The following is a 19,523-nucleotide window of genomic DNA, read 5'->3' on the forward strand; positions in this document are numbered from 1 at the left end:
CAAAACACAGCTTTTCTACTTTAACTCTATCATTCCTTCTTATATTTGTTAGTCTTTGTTCTGCTGTAAGGAAGATCACTTCCTTCTCCATTTATTTACTTACCTATTGTGACTAGCATGGACGTAGGGATCTAATGTCATTCAGGGGATTATATAACATATTAATATCCTTGTTTATGCTAATGCCCACATTATCTGGAATTTGGCCATTTGAGCACAAGCTGGCACCTGTCTTGGTGACTTCCTCCCTTCATTTTTTCCAGCACATCCTTGTTTTCTGTCATAGGTAGCAGGCATTCTTCTTAGTCAGAGATGCCACATTGTCCTGTTCCAGGCAGGGCCTCTCACTTTGTGCCCTTCATAGATGGAATCTCTTGGAGTTGGACAGTGCACAGCCTGGGCAACCACACATAGCAGTTGCATTCATGCATATCCTATGAAGTGGTCAGACTCCCTTTCCATAATCTGTATCAGAGACTTTCATGAAATCTCCCATGTGAGAAAAAATAACTTCATAAAACTCTGATAAAAACTAAATATGACTTGACATTTGTGTCAGAACTACACCCTAAAATAAGAAGCTCTTTACTCTAGATTCTGAAATTATTAGAAATGCTTTGGACAAACAAAGACTTTTCTTATTCTGGCAAAATGAGTTTTAATTTTGGGGAAAAAAAGTTTTCTTGGTATAACAAACAGTCAGTTCCAAGAAAGAGAATGTGTTCAGTCAGCATCATGTTTTGCTAACAGTGGGGAAACTGCTCAGAGAAGCTGGCATAGTGTGTAGGAGGTTGCTACTTTCATACTAGTTTTATTCAAAAGGCATCACAAGTAAATTTCATCCCTACCTTCTAACTTCTCATTGATACCAGAAGGGCAGAGACTTCCTAAAAAATATGCAATACAGAGCTCGGAATTTTTCTGCTTCTGCGCACAAAACATCTAACTTCAGAATTGCCTGGAACTTCATCAGGCACTGATAATTCATCCCCTCTTTTACCTGACTTACTGAACAAAAAACATCTGTTTGAAAAAAATGTTTGAGCCACGTGCAATTTAATTCTAGCTAAGAGCTTCTAAATGTGAGTGATTTTCATCTTACAGTTTATGTAATTGTCAAATTCATTTTGTCTCCGCAGCTCAGAGTAGTCACTCAAGCAAACCCGAATTATTACCAGGAAAGCATATGTCTCATTTCTGTGACCCCGCACCAGGCTCTTAAACCTAATATATTCATGATTTGTCATAAGTCTAATTTAAACTTCGGGTCCTACAAAAGCCTAGATACTTCATAGCCTCTGGAAGTGCTTTACTCCTGAAGCTGTAAGTCTCTCTGCAATGGAGATTTACCCTAGAAAAACATGAAGATGCTGAGATCTAACCTGTGTAAATGACTTAGCCTTACACCAGCACATTTTGAGTCCCAAATAAGTGATTCCTCTCTTGTGGAAACCAGCAAAGAAAATGTGAGTGAGACGTAACTGAGAAACTAAATGAATCAAAATGTAAGGTGTGTGTTTCTGTGATCCACCAATTTACAAATTAAAGGAATTCTGAACGAGTTTATGAAAATTTCAATCATTTGACAGAATGCTTACTGTCATCATGGGTGAACAGATTGCCACTTAAACATAAGCATCTGACATACACTCCAGCCACGTTTGGCTTCTATTTTTAAAATCTCATCCTCCTGCAAATCCAGCGAATCTAACAAGCTGACATGATCTCAGTACTTTCCCTCCTAGCTGCACTAGGTACAGAAATAAGCAACACTCGCATACAAGGTTGGTGAGAATTGCTTGTGCAGTCTTCAGGGCCCTTACTCAGCAAGATTTGTGTCACAGTGCTTCTTGTTTAAAATCTGGGATATGCAGCATCTATCTCACGGGGAAAATTATGGTAACATGGTACAGGCATAACCTTGAATTGTAATTACTGAACAAAAGGAATGTTGAAACAAGCTAATTTTATTCTCCTGGGTTGCAGGTTTAATTAGCTTGAATCATCGGTTTACAAAAGCAACTACTAGTGTTGACAACATTTTATGTACTTTCTCTGTTACGTGGGATAAAGGTTCTGTGATAAAATGGACAATAACTGAACTTTAAAAGAAAAAAAAAAGTCCAAAGAACCAGTATAGTTGCCAAGGAACATTTATCCCAGCTAGTTTTGCCACTAATAAATAGGAGACATCTAAGAAGCCACTATTTTTCACAACTGAATCTTTAGGTCACAGTTAACAGTAACTTAAATGTATTTAGTGCTTATTATTTGCTAGGCATATTATTCACTCAGCCTTTCACCTGTATTTCTTCACATAACTTTCACAGCCCGAGAGGTTTGTTCCATTGTTACCTGTACTTCACAGAAATACAAACTGAGTTTCCAAGATATAGAGTATCTTGTACTATTATAACCCAGCCTCTAAGTTTTATTTCACCCAAGATATGTGGCTACAGAGCTTGCTTCCCTCACCACTAACCCTTTAAAGTACTAGAATATGAGATCTTCTGTGTGGAAGGCATCTACCCATTCTAGAGAAGAGCAGCTGTTAGAATTAGCCAGTACGTTGCTCAGAGGCGGTTTTTTTTGCTTTCTGTTTACACATAGCTGGATTTTGACTGTAGGGAAAAATTAAGTATCTCAGTAAGTTTCAGCTTTTTCAGATGTACAGTCATGTGCCTACAGATAACATTCCCATCTCTGAGTAATTACCAGGAAGAAGGCAAAGACAGAAGAGCTTCCAGGAGGGCCCCTAGGCAGGTAGAGAGTACTTCCCTTTTGGGCTTGGAGTCATAACAAAGGCCGGAGGCACACACAGGGCCTCTGTCACATGGACAGAAGAAAGTAGTGACCTTCAACCAGGCAGGCTCAACGAAGGAAACTGAGGAAAATCATCATTTTCCTCATTTAATCATTTTTCGAGTTAAAGGGAAATCAAGAGAGGACATAGGAATGAAAGGCTTTTTAATATTTATGTTTAAAGAATAATGTAATCTGAGGAATCTTTCTAGACTGAGAGAAAAGAGAGAATCTAGTTAAGTAATGTAATAGGGTGATGTCAGGAAAATTGTCTGCCACCTTTTCCTCAAGACATTGGCTCCTCCTACAAGGATAGAAAACTGTGATTCCTCAATCACAGAAGGGGCATGGTTATGCTCATAACAAATGAAGGTTGGGACAGCCCTGTGAAAATGTGACTGGATTAAAAGGGTGTAACTTTCACAAAAGCTAAATGAAACGCGGCAGAGCTTATCTGTTCAGACTCTACTTGGCATTTGTGTGTTCCATTCCTTCCTCCAGGTATAGGGTAGGACCCCTTCCAGAATGAGGGCCTTATGAGCCAGCATCCAGCAAGGTAGAGAATTTCATTGTGGCCGCCCTTATGCAGAAAAGCAGTGTGATGAGGGAGATTATGGTATTTCTAGGTTTTATGGCTGGGTGTGGGAGACAGGGGTTCTGGTTTTTATGACCTGTCTTGGGAATGAGGAACTCTTAATTTCCATGGCTTGCCATGGAAGAAAAATGGGAGCAGGGCTGAGAAGGGCAGGAGAAGGTCAAAAAGTGACTTTGCTTCCGAGACCAAGTGCCATACTTTGCAGCATTCTTTTCTGAGTCTTACCATTCTCTCCCTCCCCATTTCTTCACTTAATTACGTAATTGCTAATTTTGTAGCTGCTTTAACATAGTATTTATGATCAGATGGAGGGTGATGTATCATCACACATTATTATTCAGTCTCATACTTTAATTCAAAACAAAGGTGGAGAAATTATATCTACCTCTGCTAGAAGAATGAAGATTGTCACCAATCTTCAGTATAGCTTTGGAATAGCTGGTATCACTTCTCGTTGTTTAAGACTAATAACCCAAGGAAATTTTAATGTAAATGATATTCATAAGGAGATGACATTAGAGAATTATTTTGATGTTGTTAGTTGTGATACTGATATTGTGGTTATGATGGAAAATATCCCTGTTTTTTGAGACATACTGAATTACTTAAGGGTGAAATATTTATAATTAATAAAATAATAGAAACAAATAGATAAAAATAGATGAATACCTAGTGAGCTGTTAAAATTGTTAAACCCAGATAAAGGGAACATGGATATCATTACCCTAATTTTCTATATGTTTGAAAACTTCTGAATAAAAAGGGAAAAATTGACTCAATGACATGGCACCCAATGGCAAAGTTAATTGTATTGTGGAACTCTTAAGTGATATTCTTACTGAAACCACTGTCCTTCTATCTTGAATCCTATTTATAGCCTGTATTTCTCTAGGAGTGGAAGTATCCTTGTTCACTGGGTTGCTTTATTTCAGTATGAAATGTTTGTGGAAACAGTATAGTGAAAGGTGAACTTCAAAGAAATGATTTGGCTTTTACCACATGGAACCACCTTAGTTCTGGCTTCCCATGGAGCCTGGATTGCTCCCAGATGGGGCTGCTTTCCAAGCCTGCTCCAATTTCTTAAGGGTTAAGGGAAGAAAGTTGAGTGGATGGATGTAGAATTAAGGAAAAAAGAAACTTTTTAATTTTCTTTTTAAGAGCTTTATAGGAGATATGGCAAAGGGGAATATGAGCAAATCTATTAGGAAGTTATTTGATGTCACACTTAATGTGACTTTTCATGTTTGTTCTATAAATACTAGTAAAATAACTTTCCTAAAAACTTTAGAATCCCTCAATTGCTGTTTTCACATTTCACCCCTTTACTCTCACAATACTTGCAAATCATACACCGAATCTACAAAAAACAAAAAATCTGGGATTAAAAAAGATAAAATTGTGGCACAAAACAGGGATGGCATTTGGGGATCAAATACATGCTACTGTATCCTGTTTCTTTTCTACTTCTGTTTAGGCACTCAATAGAAAGTTGGTGCTTGAAAGAGCTAACTTCAGTTCAAGTATAATTTAACCTTTGAGATAATGTGATTAACATCAGGTGGAAAGTTTGAATAAGCCACCAGTGACTGCACTGTTAATGGAGTGTTTATAGCATAGATGGAAATGTGTTTGTCTCACTTCGTAATTTGATTTTCATATTGGATTTGTACCCCTAAGAAGAAGTGTGACCTTTGAAAAGCTTCTCTTTTGGCTTTTAGGAATTGCTTTGAGCTTTTCCTTTTTGCAGAAAACAGACTTAGTCTTGCATTCCAAAACTGATTTCCATGCTAGTAAAACTTTCTGAAGTCACTCAATTTCTTAGGATTGGAATCATTTGCCTTTATGACTCATTAGCCAGAAAACTCAGGTGCTGGCTTTCTGTTAAGACTTGACCCATCTGAGTCGTTGTTTATGTACTGCAGCAGAAAAACAACACACCAAGTATACTGTGCAAACTTTCTGCCTTTTGAGGCTGGAGGATAGGGGATCCAGGCACTTCCATGTTGATTTTTAGGAAGGTGTACATTACACAGTGCCTTCAGCTTGTTTGAACTCATTTACAGAACATCGTGGGATTTGTCCCTCAAAGCAAGTCAAGCCAGTGAGTGTAAGACAAGCAAACTAAACACAGAGCTTTTATTTTCTAGATGTTAAAAATCATTGTAAATGAAATGCAGTGGGCACGTAGACATCTGAAACATTCCACTTCTCCATCGTGCCTTTTGCATTGCATATGTTTTAGTGCTCAGTGGCAGCTGTGTAGTTTCTTAGCCCCAGCCTTTCTCCGTTTATGGAACCAGACACCTTGTGTGGGAATGCCCGTGTTCCGTCCACCTCAGGCCCTTTCCTCCTTGCCCCCAGAGTCACTGTGTGCCAAGTCTTGTTCTATTTCTGCATCCCTAAGCAAGCAGCTCCTCTGTTTCAACTGATTTTGTTCTCCTCCTGCAGTTGGTTTCGATGTGATTGTCTGATAACTCCTTTTCAGGTACAGCTCTGTTGCTTTCCTAGCTGGCATGCACTTCCCAGAGGTGCTCGCTGGGTGGAGGCCAACTGTGGCTTGATGCTGGGCCCTGCAGTCTGTCCATTAGACAACCCTCAGGTACCAGCCAGCCCAGACTCTGTTACTGCTCCCCTAGGCTCGGCCCTGTCTCACCGCACTCTCTTTCTTGTGTGTGGAGGGCTCATATATCAGCCACTCTGTAGGTATGGAATCCTACCTCAAGTACCACTTTCCTCAAGATGTTTTTCCCAGTTTTCCATGCCATATAGATGCAGCGTTCGTTCCTTCTTCATTCCTCATTCACATACCTGTAACTGTCCATGCCCAGGAGAGGTTGCCTGGCCCTTAGTCTTCCCATGACTGCTGGATCCTTGAGGGGATCCTAGATAGAGTTCATCCTATCAGCATCTAGCACAGGCTTGAGAAAGTTAAGGGCTAAGTAATTCAGACCCAACTGAAATTGATTCATCTTTAAAGGACAGATATTTCTTAATAGGTCTCTTAAGATGCCTGGAACCTGCCAGGAAAACAAGTCCAGTGTCTTACTCCCTAAAAGGGGGGTGATGCAGCTCCATTCTTGACCTTGTCAGGAAGGGTAGCTGGGAGCGTAATCATAGGGCACAAGCTGAGCGCTGCCCAGGATCCTAAGCATGAGCAATGGCTTTGGTCTGGGAGTCAGGGGTGAGGGTCTTTGCAGACAAGGGCAGAAAAGGCACCCCCAAAAGTACCAGCCTGAAGGAAGGCTGGAGTGTGAGCAACAGTGAAGATCAAGTAAATGGCTGGTGGGGTAGATCTAAAGGAGATAAGGTCAGAGATCTAGGTTGGCGCACAGGCAAGGGATTTGAATTCCAGGCCAAATAATGAGAAACATGGTCTGCAGCCTGGGGAGTCCTCCACAGAATCTGGATTTTAAAGATTCCGGGGCAAGCCCCTTCCTCTAGGGGAGAATGCAAAGATGGTGGGAAAACCGGTTAGAAAACTGATGAAATAGACCTGATGAAAGATAATGAATACCTGAACTAAGCTGGGTCAGGAGACATATGGTGAGGTAAAAGTTGATGTCCAGATTCAAGGAATGGAGAAAGAGGAAAACAATTGTGAGCATGTTTTAACTTCTTTGTCCAATGAAGGAAACAGATCTCCGTCTTCCCCCCCCCAGGCATAGGCACTTGTCTGTCTACGCTTTCCCTGGTGGCTTTATTTTTAACATTATCTTTGTTGCTAAAACACTCTTTCCCCTTAAAATACATTTTGTCAACAAAATAAAATCTTTTAAATTCTTGCAAATAGTGGAGTAAGAAAATAAAGATTTAGGTTTTTTTTTAAAGCCCTCTGTGATCTTATGGGCCTTCTAGAAGTTTCTCATCATCTCAGATACAAGACTCTAAGCCAAAAGAATGCCCTTATATTTTAAATATTTGGGCCTGCCTGATACAATGGAGTTAGAAATTCCATAGAAAAGTGTATTTGGAGTAAAAAGATCAGGTGATAGAGAAAAAATGTTGTACAAAAATCTCAGGCTTTAAAAAAATAATACCGTAAAGATTTGAAATTTTACCTAAATTTGGCAATTATTTATTTCCTACATCCAGTAGTTGTTTGTTCTGTGTTTCAAAAGCTAGGATAGTAATGAGCTGTATAAAATATGATCATATACTTTGATACAATGATAAATTCCTCTGTGAAGGAGAATATGTGTGATGTAGAACAACTTGTTAAGATCAAAACATGCACTGTTAAGGAATTGTCATAATTCTTAATAACGCTATTACTATTTCCTCATTTAAGAAAAAGAGTGATTGTTTTCTTTAACATAAACCACTTGCTGTGAACCAGGTTGAAAGTTTGTGCCCACTTCCCCACCCCTGGGCATTTGCCAGTATCTAGAGACATTTTGGGTTGTTACACCTGGAGAAGGGGTATCCACTCTAGGTTAGTAGAAGCCAAGGACTCTGCTGGATGTCCCACAATGAGTGGAACAGCTGCCACACCCAGTGAGTCATTCAACCCCCAAATGTCAATGGGGTCAAGGTAGAAAAAGCCAGGTTGTAATTATTACCATCTTTCTTATTACTGTAATCAGTTTTATATTCTTCTGTATTATAAAAAATTCTCACTTTTTGGATGAAGACATTGTCTAGAAAATCAGTGCCAGACTTAATTTCTAAAGCATAACCAGTTGTTGCCCAGTCTTAAAAAAACAAACTTTCAACAGATTGTGAATCCACATTACTTTCTACACACACTGCAGAAGACTGACGGTAACCATGTGTGTCATGGCAGAAAAATTCAGGGGGCAGCAATGGAGCAGTCGTTTTACTTGCAAAGCTTTGTTTATCTTCCAAACCATCCTGACTTTTTTCTTCTTCCTTTATTTTAAATAAAACTGAATGTGTAAATGCTTAGAACAAACAGACTTTAACAGAATTAAAACAGCAAACCAGGTACACCTGCTTCAGATTGCAGTATAGATTTACATGGCACGTAGTTCTTCAAAGCTGTGAAATTAAGAATTCTACATGTGTCTGTGTGGTCAAGCAAGACCTGGGAGCCCCTTTTCCTGTTCCCTTCTTCTCCTCCAAATGTCTCACCATTTATTTCTCTTCTACTGATAGTTCTCTCTTCCCAACATTAGTTTTCTTTTTAACTTACCAGTATTTGTTACCTCTTAAAGCAAAATGTGACCCGGGCACTCCATTTCCTTTCACAGGCCTTGTTCCAAATTATTTTTCAAACAGCATTGCAATATACCTAGGAAATATAGTTTATTCCTCTAAACAATACTTTTTTTTTAGAAAACAAGCCCCATGGAGTTTCTTCCATCAAGTTGTTTCAGTTTAACATAATTATTTCTAGAAGCCTCCTACATGCAAAATTGAAATGACAGGGGAAAATGTTTTTTAAAAAGTAGATCCTGCAAGGGCTGGGGATTTAGCTCAGTGGTTTCGCTGCCTGCCTAGCAAGCTCAAGGACCCAAGTTCGATCCCCAGTACCAAAAAAAAAAAAAAGTAGATCCTACAAGATGAAAACTCAAGCTATTTTAACAAATATTTCTTTAAACATCAAGACATCTCAACAGTTCAGAGACAGAAGATTTGGTCTGCTAAGGAATCCATCTTGGTACCAGGGGTCGAACTCAGGATCTTGTACTTGCTAGGCAGGTGCAGTGCTACTGAGCTACATCCCCCATCTCTTGCCAACATTTTAACAGCAGTGGGATTTTGGTTTTTGTTTTTAAGTTCAGGCAGAGACTAATGTAAAAAGAAAGGATAGTAACATGGAAGCTACTTTGCTGCAGCTCTGTGGATCTATTCGGGTATTGGTTGAGTAACTGAAGACCTACTGGAGACTGGGCAGTGTGCAGAGTGGAGGAACACTGGCGATGGTGAGAGTTAAGGCCACCCTAGTTAGCACTTAGGGAACACCTACCATGTGCTTTGCAGATCACCATTATGTTACTTAATTTAGAAACTTCTTTTCTAGACAAGGAAAGGAAGACTTTGGGTCCTCCAGTCAATAGGTGGTGAACTTTCGACTTGAGCCCAGAGCTGCCTAGGTGCAGAGCCTTAGTGCTCAGTCTGAACCCCACCGTAGTAGCCAGATCTCAGTTCTTGTGAACCCTCCAGGCTTATACTGTACCCTGTAAGCACTAGGATTATTCTCATAATGTTATATTTGTGTTTTAGAGGTAGCTCTTTGGCAGCAGTGGGAATGGGCCCCTGTGACTAGCACATTGCCACTGTGTAAGTGAAGTGGAAGCAATGAATAATAATACACCCCATTGTTCCTTGAGTCTCAGGACTGGAGAAACTGTCCAGGAGTCGCTGGGCAGGCCATGTGAATCCTGAGAAGAGGGATGATACAACCTCAGGCTTGAGCAAGCACTTTGACTGAGATCGTAATTGTCCTTCATTTTTCCACCTCCCTTTTCCCTTCACACCCTTGTCAGCCAATGCTCACAGGTAGTGGGAAAGGCTCAGAAATGCAGTGCTTTCTGACCCTCCTCTCTCCTGTTTTAGTGCCATGTGGCAAGTTGTTTTCTGTGTTCCAAAGGAGTAAGTGGGCTTGAGAGAGAGCCCAGCTTTGATGTGAGCAAAAATCCTATGTTTGGACTAAGATGACAACCATGGAAACTGACAGAATGCAGACCTTAAAGCTGAAATACAGAATTCCTGACACGGATCACTCACTCACCTCCCTCCTGCTGTCAACTGAATGCACACACAGACGTTTCTGAGGCAGTAGAAGCAAGTTCAGATGATGCCTTTTCCCTGTTGTTTCCATTAAGAAATAATCTTCTCTTGTGTATTGTGCTTCTGGCAAGTTTCCCTGTGGTAGCCATCAAGCATGTTGCCATTTAGAGAGGCACTGTCCTCTGCTGCTGCTAACACCCAGTCAGACTGGGCACTATCATCACACTTGGCTGCTGGACAGTGCCACACAAGTTCTAAGATGTCCAAGTATCAGGAACCACCTAGAATCGGCTCTGTGATTCCTGGCAAAGACTCAGGTTCATCCTCTCCCTTATGGCTAAGACAGTGATGGCGAACCTTTTAGAGTCCAAGTGCCCAAACCACAACTCAAAACCCATTTATTTATTGCAGAGTGCCAACACTCCAATTAAACCCGAATGCTGAGGTTTTAGTTCAGAAAAAAGTCTTTTGTCTTAAAAAAAAATCACAGTAACAGAGCTCTCAATGATAGAAACAGCCCACTCCGGCAATAGGTTCTAGATTCACCACCACTGGCTTAAAGCTTAAAACAACAGCAGCACCACAGTGCTAATGCTATTAGAGTCAGAAGCGAGGTAAGGAAAGGTTCCCACCTCTACCTTTCTTTGGCCTAACAACTTGTGTTTTTCTCCCCAGCTATGTACAGAAAGTACTGTAGCAAAACGATGATATAGAGGGGAGGTTGGCTCTTCTATCAGCCCCTTCTTAATATGTTGCCTAACCTTTTTGTGCTTTAATCATTTATAAAATGAAGATAATAATGCCTATTTCATACCCTTGTTGTGACTAAATGATATCTAGAAGCATATTTGGCTTATGCTAAGCACCATGTAACTGTTCTTTGCTGATATTTTTAAAATATATTTTAATTAATACAAAGTAATTATATGTATTTATGGGATTTAGTGTGACTTTTCAATATATGTAGACAACTTGAAATGATCAGGTCAGGTATTAGTGTATCTGTTACTGCAGACATTTATCATTTCTCTGGGTTGTACCATTTAAAATCCTCTCCAGTTATTTTGAAATATTCAATTAATTTTTGTCAAGTGTTAAATACTATATGTAAATTTGCTTACGTACTTAATGTTTCCTCACACCTTTATATGGAGGGTGTTATTAACAGGTTAACTCTAAAAATCTATTTTGAGATAATCTCTTTAACCTGTGCTATATATATATATATTTTTTTTTTTTTTTTTTTTTTTTTTTTTTTTAGTACCAGGGATCAAATTCGGGACCTTGGGCTTGCAAAGCAGGCGGCAGAACCACTGAGCTAAATCCCCAGCCCGTGTGCTATATTTTTAATTTAACCATTTTCCTGAATGCAGTAAGGCATGATGAATCCATTTTCATAAGATCACAGTCCAGAATGTTTCTCAAATTCAGTTAAATCCATGCAGACTCTCTGTTAAAAATTAGGGCTCCAGGGGCCAGGGATTTAGCTCAGTGGTTTCGCCGCCTGCTGTGCAAGCGCAAGGACCCAAGTTCGATCCCCAGTACCAAAAAAAAAAAAAATTAAGGCTCCTGGTGATCCATATGTGGCTGCACATTAGCATGTAGCAGTGGAGATTAGAGAAGAGAAAGTAGTGCTCAAACCTTTTATGAAGACTCTTGCACCATCAAATTCTTGCTCTGGGATGGTCATAAGAAGTCAGTATTGAATGCTGACAAAATCTGTTTACTTACTGTACAAAGTAGATGTATATTGGACAGGAGAGCCAGGCATGTACCATTATCTTTTATCATCTATTCAATAATGGAATCAATTCTGAATTACTCCGTCTAAATTCCAACAACTGCCTTTAATCAAATAAATTCCAGTTTGGCTGCATGTGGGCTGCACAAAATAGCTACCATGACAGTGTTGTATCATCATGCGACCTAATTCAAGGAAAAGAACACCCCTGTTGGCAGCTTTAGAATAGATTGGATTTCCACCTCTGTAACCTCAAAAAGTGTCTTTATCTTTTCTTAGGCTCAGTTTCCAAATTTTAAAAATAGTCATAATACTCCTTAGGTTGTTTCATTTATGTTTGAGTTTTTCGCAGTACCATACAGTATGCTAGGTACATGGTAGGTATTTAAATGGCTGAATAATTGAACACATAAGTAAGTATTAAAGTGCCAAAAGTCTTATTCGCTATGAGAGCTTTTATTTCTGTCATTATTCAGGCACTTCCTTTTTGCCTTTCATACTCTCCTTTCTTTACTTATTACCTTGGTGTACATGTGTCTCCAGAGGTGCTACTTAAAGCAAATGTAAATTTTAGTTATTTTAGTTGGAGCCATATTGTTTTGCCAGAATCTAAGAATGGTTCTAGCATAAGATCTCACTATGAGATTGCTATCAGTTTGGCTCAAACTAGAAGTAGAAAATTAACATACAAATATATCTCAACAAGGGTAAGATAACTTGGAAAAATGGTGAGGAGGTGTCATTGATCCAAGAACCCACAAACATGTATCTAGAAAATTAATCTAAAAATTAAAAGAAGCACTCTAATTATTCTACAGAACAAGTGGAGTGGCATGTAATGACTGAACACAATGTAAAAAGTTGGCTACCTGCCCAGAGAGGAATTTATGACCACACTGTGACCTCATTTTGCCTTGGTCAGTGTCACCTTCCTAACATCTGCTTGAATGTCCCTCCTGTCTTTGAAGACCATGCGTGAAACATTTGATAGGAAATACGCATTGTGAATGCTGGGTTCGTGGTCTTTGTTGGAAGCTGAAGCATTTCACACCTGAGAACTCAAAGAATCATTGCTCTGTTGTTTATGAAAGCTGCTGAAATCACGCACCAGGTTTTAAGCCTTCAGTGTATATGCAAAATGAAATCTCAAAGTATGTTGTTCAATACTGAATGCCCTGTTTGCATGGTTTTCTTAAGTAGGAAGCACTGTGGGAAACAGTGTGTTCATTTTGCCAGAAATTCTTACCTGTAGTTTTATAAGATTTTGAGAACTAATTTACAAAAATAATTTTGAGACTTCCCATTAGTTGACACCACTGACAGCAAATCTAGACCACAGTGGAACAGATCATGGAAAATTACCAGGCTCATCTCTCTCTAGAGGTTGAAAAAAATCATTATTCCTCACGGTGACCAACCTTAGTAATTTTCTCCTGGAAATACATACAGACAGCTAGAGCATATTGTGTGACAGCTGTTCCATTTTGGCATTTTCTCCCAGAGCCTTATTTTCAGGTGGCTTGCTTGCAAGGGTATCCATGAAGACCTGAAAAATTCACTGTTTCACTTAGAAGTCTTTTAAGAGCATTCTTGGGAAAATGTAAAGGAAGAAGAAAATGCATGTCTTTTTTGTTTAACAATTTACTCAAACCAGACAGTGATCTTTGAGTAGGTTGTTAGCTGTCTTACTTTTCTCTTGTTGCTGAGGCAAAATACCCAACATCCAAAGTTAAAGGGCAAAAGGTTTATTTAGCTCACAGTTTGTAGAGGTTTCAGTCCATAATCAGCTGGCTCCAAGGCAGGGTGCATAGGAGAGACAGTTCCTGGCGGGCAGACTGTAGCAAAGCAGGCAAGCAAGAGAATTTTACAGCATCTCTATGCCCCTTTTATCTTATCCAGACTACTTAGAGCAGGTAGCACCCACACCCTTAATTCTAGTGCCCTTGAGCCTAGCATTGCACCATGAATCAATTCCAGCCTCACACATGCTAGATCCAGCCACCTCAGAAAAAGCCCCACCTAAAACCACATGAGGCTTTGGGGGGACATCTAAACAAAAAAGCATAACATTCCGCCCCTGGACCTCCAAGGAATCAAGCATATCCCTTTATGCCAAAAAGCATTTAGTCCATCTTCAATAGTTGCCAAAGTCCTAACAGTTTCAGCACTACTGAAGAGTCCAAGTCCAAAGTCTCCTCTGAAATTTAAGGAAAACTCTTATCTGCAAGCCCCTGTACAAATGAAAAGAATGTTAGACACTTCCAACATTCAGTGGCACAAGATAGACATTTCCATTCCAAAAGGTACAAATAGGACAATACAAAGGAATGGGACCAAAGCATGTCCAAAATCCAGGAGGGAAAACATTAAGTCCTGTAGTTCCATGTGCAGCATCCATGGCAATCTGTGGTAAGTTGTGAACTCCAAAGGGCTTGGGTGGCTCCTGTCCCTATGGCATTGCAGGTGGTTGTACCTCTCATGGCTTCTCTCTTGAGCCAGCTCTGCTCCCTCCTTGCAATTTTCCACAGATGATCCACATTCCTGGCTTCTCCAAACTTTTGGTGTCTCCACTGCACCTTTGGCTTCACGCTCACGTTTCCCATACTGCCTTCTTGGGGGCACACTGCCTGGCCTCCCAGGCCTTCTTCTGAAATCTGGATGGAAGCCTTCCTGACCCCACAATTCCTGCATTCTCCATTCTAAATCCAGCACCACATGGATGATGCCAAGGTCTGCCACCAGCTGGAGCAGTACCAAGCATTCCTTCTCTCTTGGCTGTAGGGATCCAGTGCCTATGAACCAAACCCCAAGGAACAACTTCCCTAGGCCACCACCATTCTGGAAGATGGTGCTCTAGGGCTCTCTTCTCAAAGCAAGATCTTTCATTTTTGCAATTTTGAGGCTGCAAAAGGTGGAGTCCTGCTGCTTCTTGTGATGCCCTAGGCCATCTTTTCTATTTTCCTATTTCTTCTCAGCACTCAAGATCTCCTCTGCTCTATCCTTCCAGGCCAAAACTTTACTGAAACTTCCTTTCTGACCAAACTCAAAATGTTTTAAATCATTCTGCTAGGCTGTGCTCTTGATTCTCAACATATATTTGGCTAAAAGCTCCCAACAGTAGCCATGCTAGCACCTCAACATTAAATTCCCCTTAATCTCAGTCTCAAACAAATTCTCTGGACACAAGCAAAATGCAGACAAACTTTCTGCCAAGGTATTGCACATTGTGTGGAGTCCAACAGCCAGTGTGGTCCTTCTTCCCAGCAGAAACCTCCTGAGCATGGTCTTTACCAGCTTTCTGGTCTTCAGAGCTCTGACCAGAATCTCTCATACAGTACAGCCTAAGATGTTCTAGCTCTGCTTTTTCAGCTAGCACCTCTGAACCTTTCCAGACTCTTGCCACATAACCATTCCCAAAGGCTCCTGAACCACATAGTCAGGTGTAGTTCCAGCAATGGCCCCACTCCTGGTACCAAATTCTGTCTTAGTTACTTTTCTCTCATTGCTGAGACAAAATACCCAGCACCCAAAGTTAAAGGGGGAAAGGTTTATTTAGCTAACAGTTTGTAGAGGTTTCAGTCCATAATCAGCTGACTCCAAGGCACACTGCATAGGAGAGACAGTTCATGGCAGTCAGATAGTACCAAAGCAGGCAAACAAGAGAATTTAACAACATCCTCCTGCCCCTTTTATCTTATCCAGATTACTTAGAGCAGGTAGCACTCACACCCTTAATCCTAGTGCCCTTGAGCCTAGCTAGCATTGCACCATGAATCAATTCTAGCATCACACACTCTAGATCCAGCCACCTCAGAAAAAGCCCCACCTAAAACCACATGAGGCTTTTGGGGGACATCTTGACATGAGCCATAACATTAGCCAAAGAAAGAAAGTTCTGTACATTCATCATCACTTTCCACTTGCTTCTCTGAGTGAAAAGAGGCTGCTGTTTCTAGGAGAACCTGGCCAAAGGGGACCAGGAAGCAGAGTGCCCAGCAGGAAGTGCCATTATCTGTCATCCCCTTTGACTCATCCCCCTAAAAACCATGTTGGTTGCCAGTAGAATGTTCTAGATTTTGAGTTCTTCACAGTCTACTTTCCTTTATCCTGGGATTTCATTAATTGTATTCCAGTTTCTAATCCTTGGTGGTTCTCAGTCCATTCAGGCTGCTATAATAAAAATCCCATAGGCTAATTAGCCTATAAACAGCAGAAATTTGCAGTGATGCCTCAGTTTACAGACTTAATTTATTTTACAATTTTGGGGAAGATGGCTGTGTTTGTGTTTTCATGGGGAAGATGGCCGTGGGCGTGTTTGTCACCCAGTTTGTGAACAGAAGCGAAATTTTGCTGAACACTTTTGTTTGGGAACCAAATTGTTTACAAACAGAAGCATTTGTGAACTGAAATATTATTGTATTTCTCACAGCTCTAGGAGGCTGAGAAGTCCCAGACCAGGATATGGGAAAATTTGGTGACTTGTGAGGGTCACTTCTCAGTTCATAAACAGTGCCATTTGCTGTGTCCTCACATGGTAAAAGGGCTGAGGATCCCACTGGGGTCTCAGTTATAAGGACACTCACCCCGTTAATGAGGGTTCCACCATCACCCTCATAACCTGACCACCTTCCACAGGCCCCACCCAGGCTCATCACACTGGAGATGAGGTTTCAACCTGTGAATCTTAGGAATGTAGATTAAAGCAGTGGTAGAAAGAAATCCCTCTGCACAAGTGGTACCTAGTTTTTATCTCCCGATACATAGGTAATATTTCCTTTTATTAAAACATATCCAGAAAAAAGTTGAGTTTTGGCATTACAAGCATAAAACAGGATTATCTTCTGAGTTGATATGACAATTTTATGACCCCTTTCCAGTTATTTTGCCATTTTACTATTTAGTTTTTTATTCTCTAGTTAAGCATACTCAGATTTATGTACTATATAGAGAGATAATAGAGATACAGCATTAATGCTTTTAAATCAGTATACAAACTAGGGAGAGTGGTTGATACAGAAAAGCATTATGGAACATGTTCTTCCTTCTGTCTGCCAGGGCAACATCTTCTATGAAGGGAAATTGGTGTAAGAGCAATGAAAGGAATGAGGGTGGAAGGGGAGAGACCTGTGAAACAGCAAAATGAAGTTGCTTGAGAGCTGCCGTGTTCCTCTACTGGATAAACACACACACTCCATTTGCTACATTATCTGTCCTGTCCTGCTTTCTCCTCTGAAGTCTTTTGGGGCTGCCGTTTCGGTGTGACAGTTCTGACCTCTTGCCCCATTTCCTGGTAGAGCCAACCCAAGCCCAAATCTGGTGACCATTCAGCTGACGAGGCCAGTTTAACCAGTATTCCCAGCCCTGTTGACATTGCAACACCCACACTAGAGAGCTCTTTTCTGGTGGTGAGACAGAAGGCAGGTGTGGAAGCTTCACAGGGTGGAACTTGTCCCTCTCTGATGACTCACTGGGTGGCACTCTTGGGCGTATAGTCAGTGCCCTCTTGCTAAGAGGTGGCTTGGCCCCAGAGGTAGAGCTCCCAGGACTCTCCTCCTGAGGCTGGCAGCACTCCAAATGGGTAATTGTGTTCTGCCCTCTAAAAAACAGGGGAATTGAGTGTGTCTTTTTCCTAAGCTGTGTTGCCTTTCTCAGAAGTAAGAAGAAGGCTTCTTTTATCAAGCATTGATGTGTGTCACTGTGAAGTATTGGGTTTTGATTTAGAAAAGAGATTGTATTACTTTTATATGTATGTTTGTGATGCAGATCACTTAAAGGGTGATTTAGATGTTCTTTATTTCATTAGTACATGGTAGTCTTAGTGACAATAAATGTTCTTTGTATCTGCACACACACAAAGAAATGTGTGAAAGGATGGTCACCAAAATGTTGCTCATCTCTAGAAAGTGAGGTTTACCTAATTTAAAAAATAAATAAAGCAACTTAAGTCTCATCTTTAACTGTTTCTTTATTTGAGACCTCTTTAAGCAAGCCTCTCCACTCCTTACCTCCACCTCCCACTTTCTTCATAGCTCATTGAGGTCCAACTTTGTTCTCATAACTTTACTGGAAGAGCTTTCTCTAAGGTTCTGAGTGCATCCTCCTGTCTATGAGTAATGGGCATTTTCCAGTCCTGCCTTGCTTGAGACTATCATTCATAAGTTTCTCTGTGACATTCTGAACCTTGAGGCTGTTAGAACATCCCATTCATTATGTTCCTGGTTGCCCTCCAAGCTCTCTTACTCAGTGTCACCCACCCTTGCGTCTTGATTCACCATAGTACCATCCCTGGGCTACTCCTCTCCATCCTTCAGATATGTCTGCAGGAATGTCCACCTCAGCTCAGTACAGCTCGCTCCAGAGTTGCTGCCCACCCTAAACCTGCCCTTCTTCCTGTGTGCTATTTGGTAGCATCACCACCCAAGCCAGATATCTGGGAGTCTTCCCATGACTTCATCCTCCACATCCTGTGATGAAAAGTCTAGCTGACTCTTATCTTCTCTGCATATCAAATGTGCGTATAAAAACAAACATATTTCTGCTGCCCTAATTAAAACACTTCATTTTTTACCTAGAGCACCCTTTTAACCGCCTCTGGCTTTGTTCCGCTCAATTTCACTACTGGCAGAGTTGTCAGAGAGGTCTTCAGTACTTAAACACACATGGGATTTTAAATCTACCTGCCTCTAGCTTCACCTTAGATCCTTTTGTGGATCTCCAGGCCAAGAGAAAGTCCTAGCTCCTCAGTCTGACCAAGAACAGGCCCCCCGATCTAGGGCATCCTGTGTGTTTCTGAGCACTCAGGGCAGTTCCCTGCACATGATGTGTCATGGCACATCCTTCCTCTGGTCATGTTGTCCTCTCCATCTGGACTGATTTGGGTTGGTCATCGTCATCTGGGAAGCCTCTTCTGATGCTTCTTTGATGATCCTGTAATCCTGCCCTTGACTTTATATGGACCCATTTGGAATTGTCTCTTTCCCCAGTAGGTCCTAAGCCCTTGGAGGGCACGTATAGATTTCCCCCTTTGTGTCTCCAGTGCCCTTCAGAAGATTTGGCAGCTAATAAGGTAGTAAATTCTTAGATCAGCGATGTGTTTATGTAGTTCACATTACTCACAAGAGTTAGGATATATAAAGACTGCAAACAGCAGGCAGTTTGAACATTGTCTTACTGTTAGTATTAACTTTGGCTCCTATCACTGATTGCCAGCCTAAGCAGTGAAGGTGAGAAGAATCTGTGCTTGAACAGTCTGAAGTGACACGCTAACATGCAAACGTCTTTCGTTTTATGTACTGTACATGTTTATTTTGTTTTCAAACCTCAAATACAAGGAAAATTTGAGAATCAAAGAAATGTGCTTTATAAATGGAGAACATTGGCTTAAATAATTTCACACAACATAAATGTAAATGTTAGAAGTTATGCCTATGGTAAAAATTCATCTAATGCTTGTTATATAAGCATGTTGATATAAATGATATGACCACATTTACTTTAAAATTGCCATGAAGTAGTGGTAGCTATAAACTTTCTGTAATTCTTTTCATGTTCAGGCTATTTAAATAGAATCTTGTCTCAAGTACTTTTTGATACCCATAACAGCTTACAGCTGAAAGGGAAAGGAAGTAAAAAACTCATTTGAGACAAGACAGATGGTTTCTCCTTCATTTTTAAGATATTCTTAAAAATGAT

General features: G+C 40.6%; 1 protein-coding gene across 7 annotated transcripts in view; it reads left to right on the forward strand.

The window, feature by feature from the left end:
- Nucleotides 1–19,523, forward strand: part of Garem1 (GRB2 associated regulator of MAPK1 subtype 1) — a 227,351-nt gene that overhangs the window by 92,287 nt on the left and 115,541 nt on the right. The window lies entirely within an intron of this gene.

Source organism: Heterocephalus glaber, unplaced genomic scaffold, assembly GCF_053883595.1.
Source record: "Heterocephalus glaber isolate CG9 unplaced genomic scaffold, H.glaber_assembly_v1.0 deba00000331, whole genome shotgun sequence".
Lineage (NCBI taxonomy): Eukaryota > Metazoa > Chordata > Mammalia > Rodentia > Bathyergidae > Heterocephalus > Heterocephalus glaber.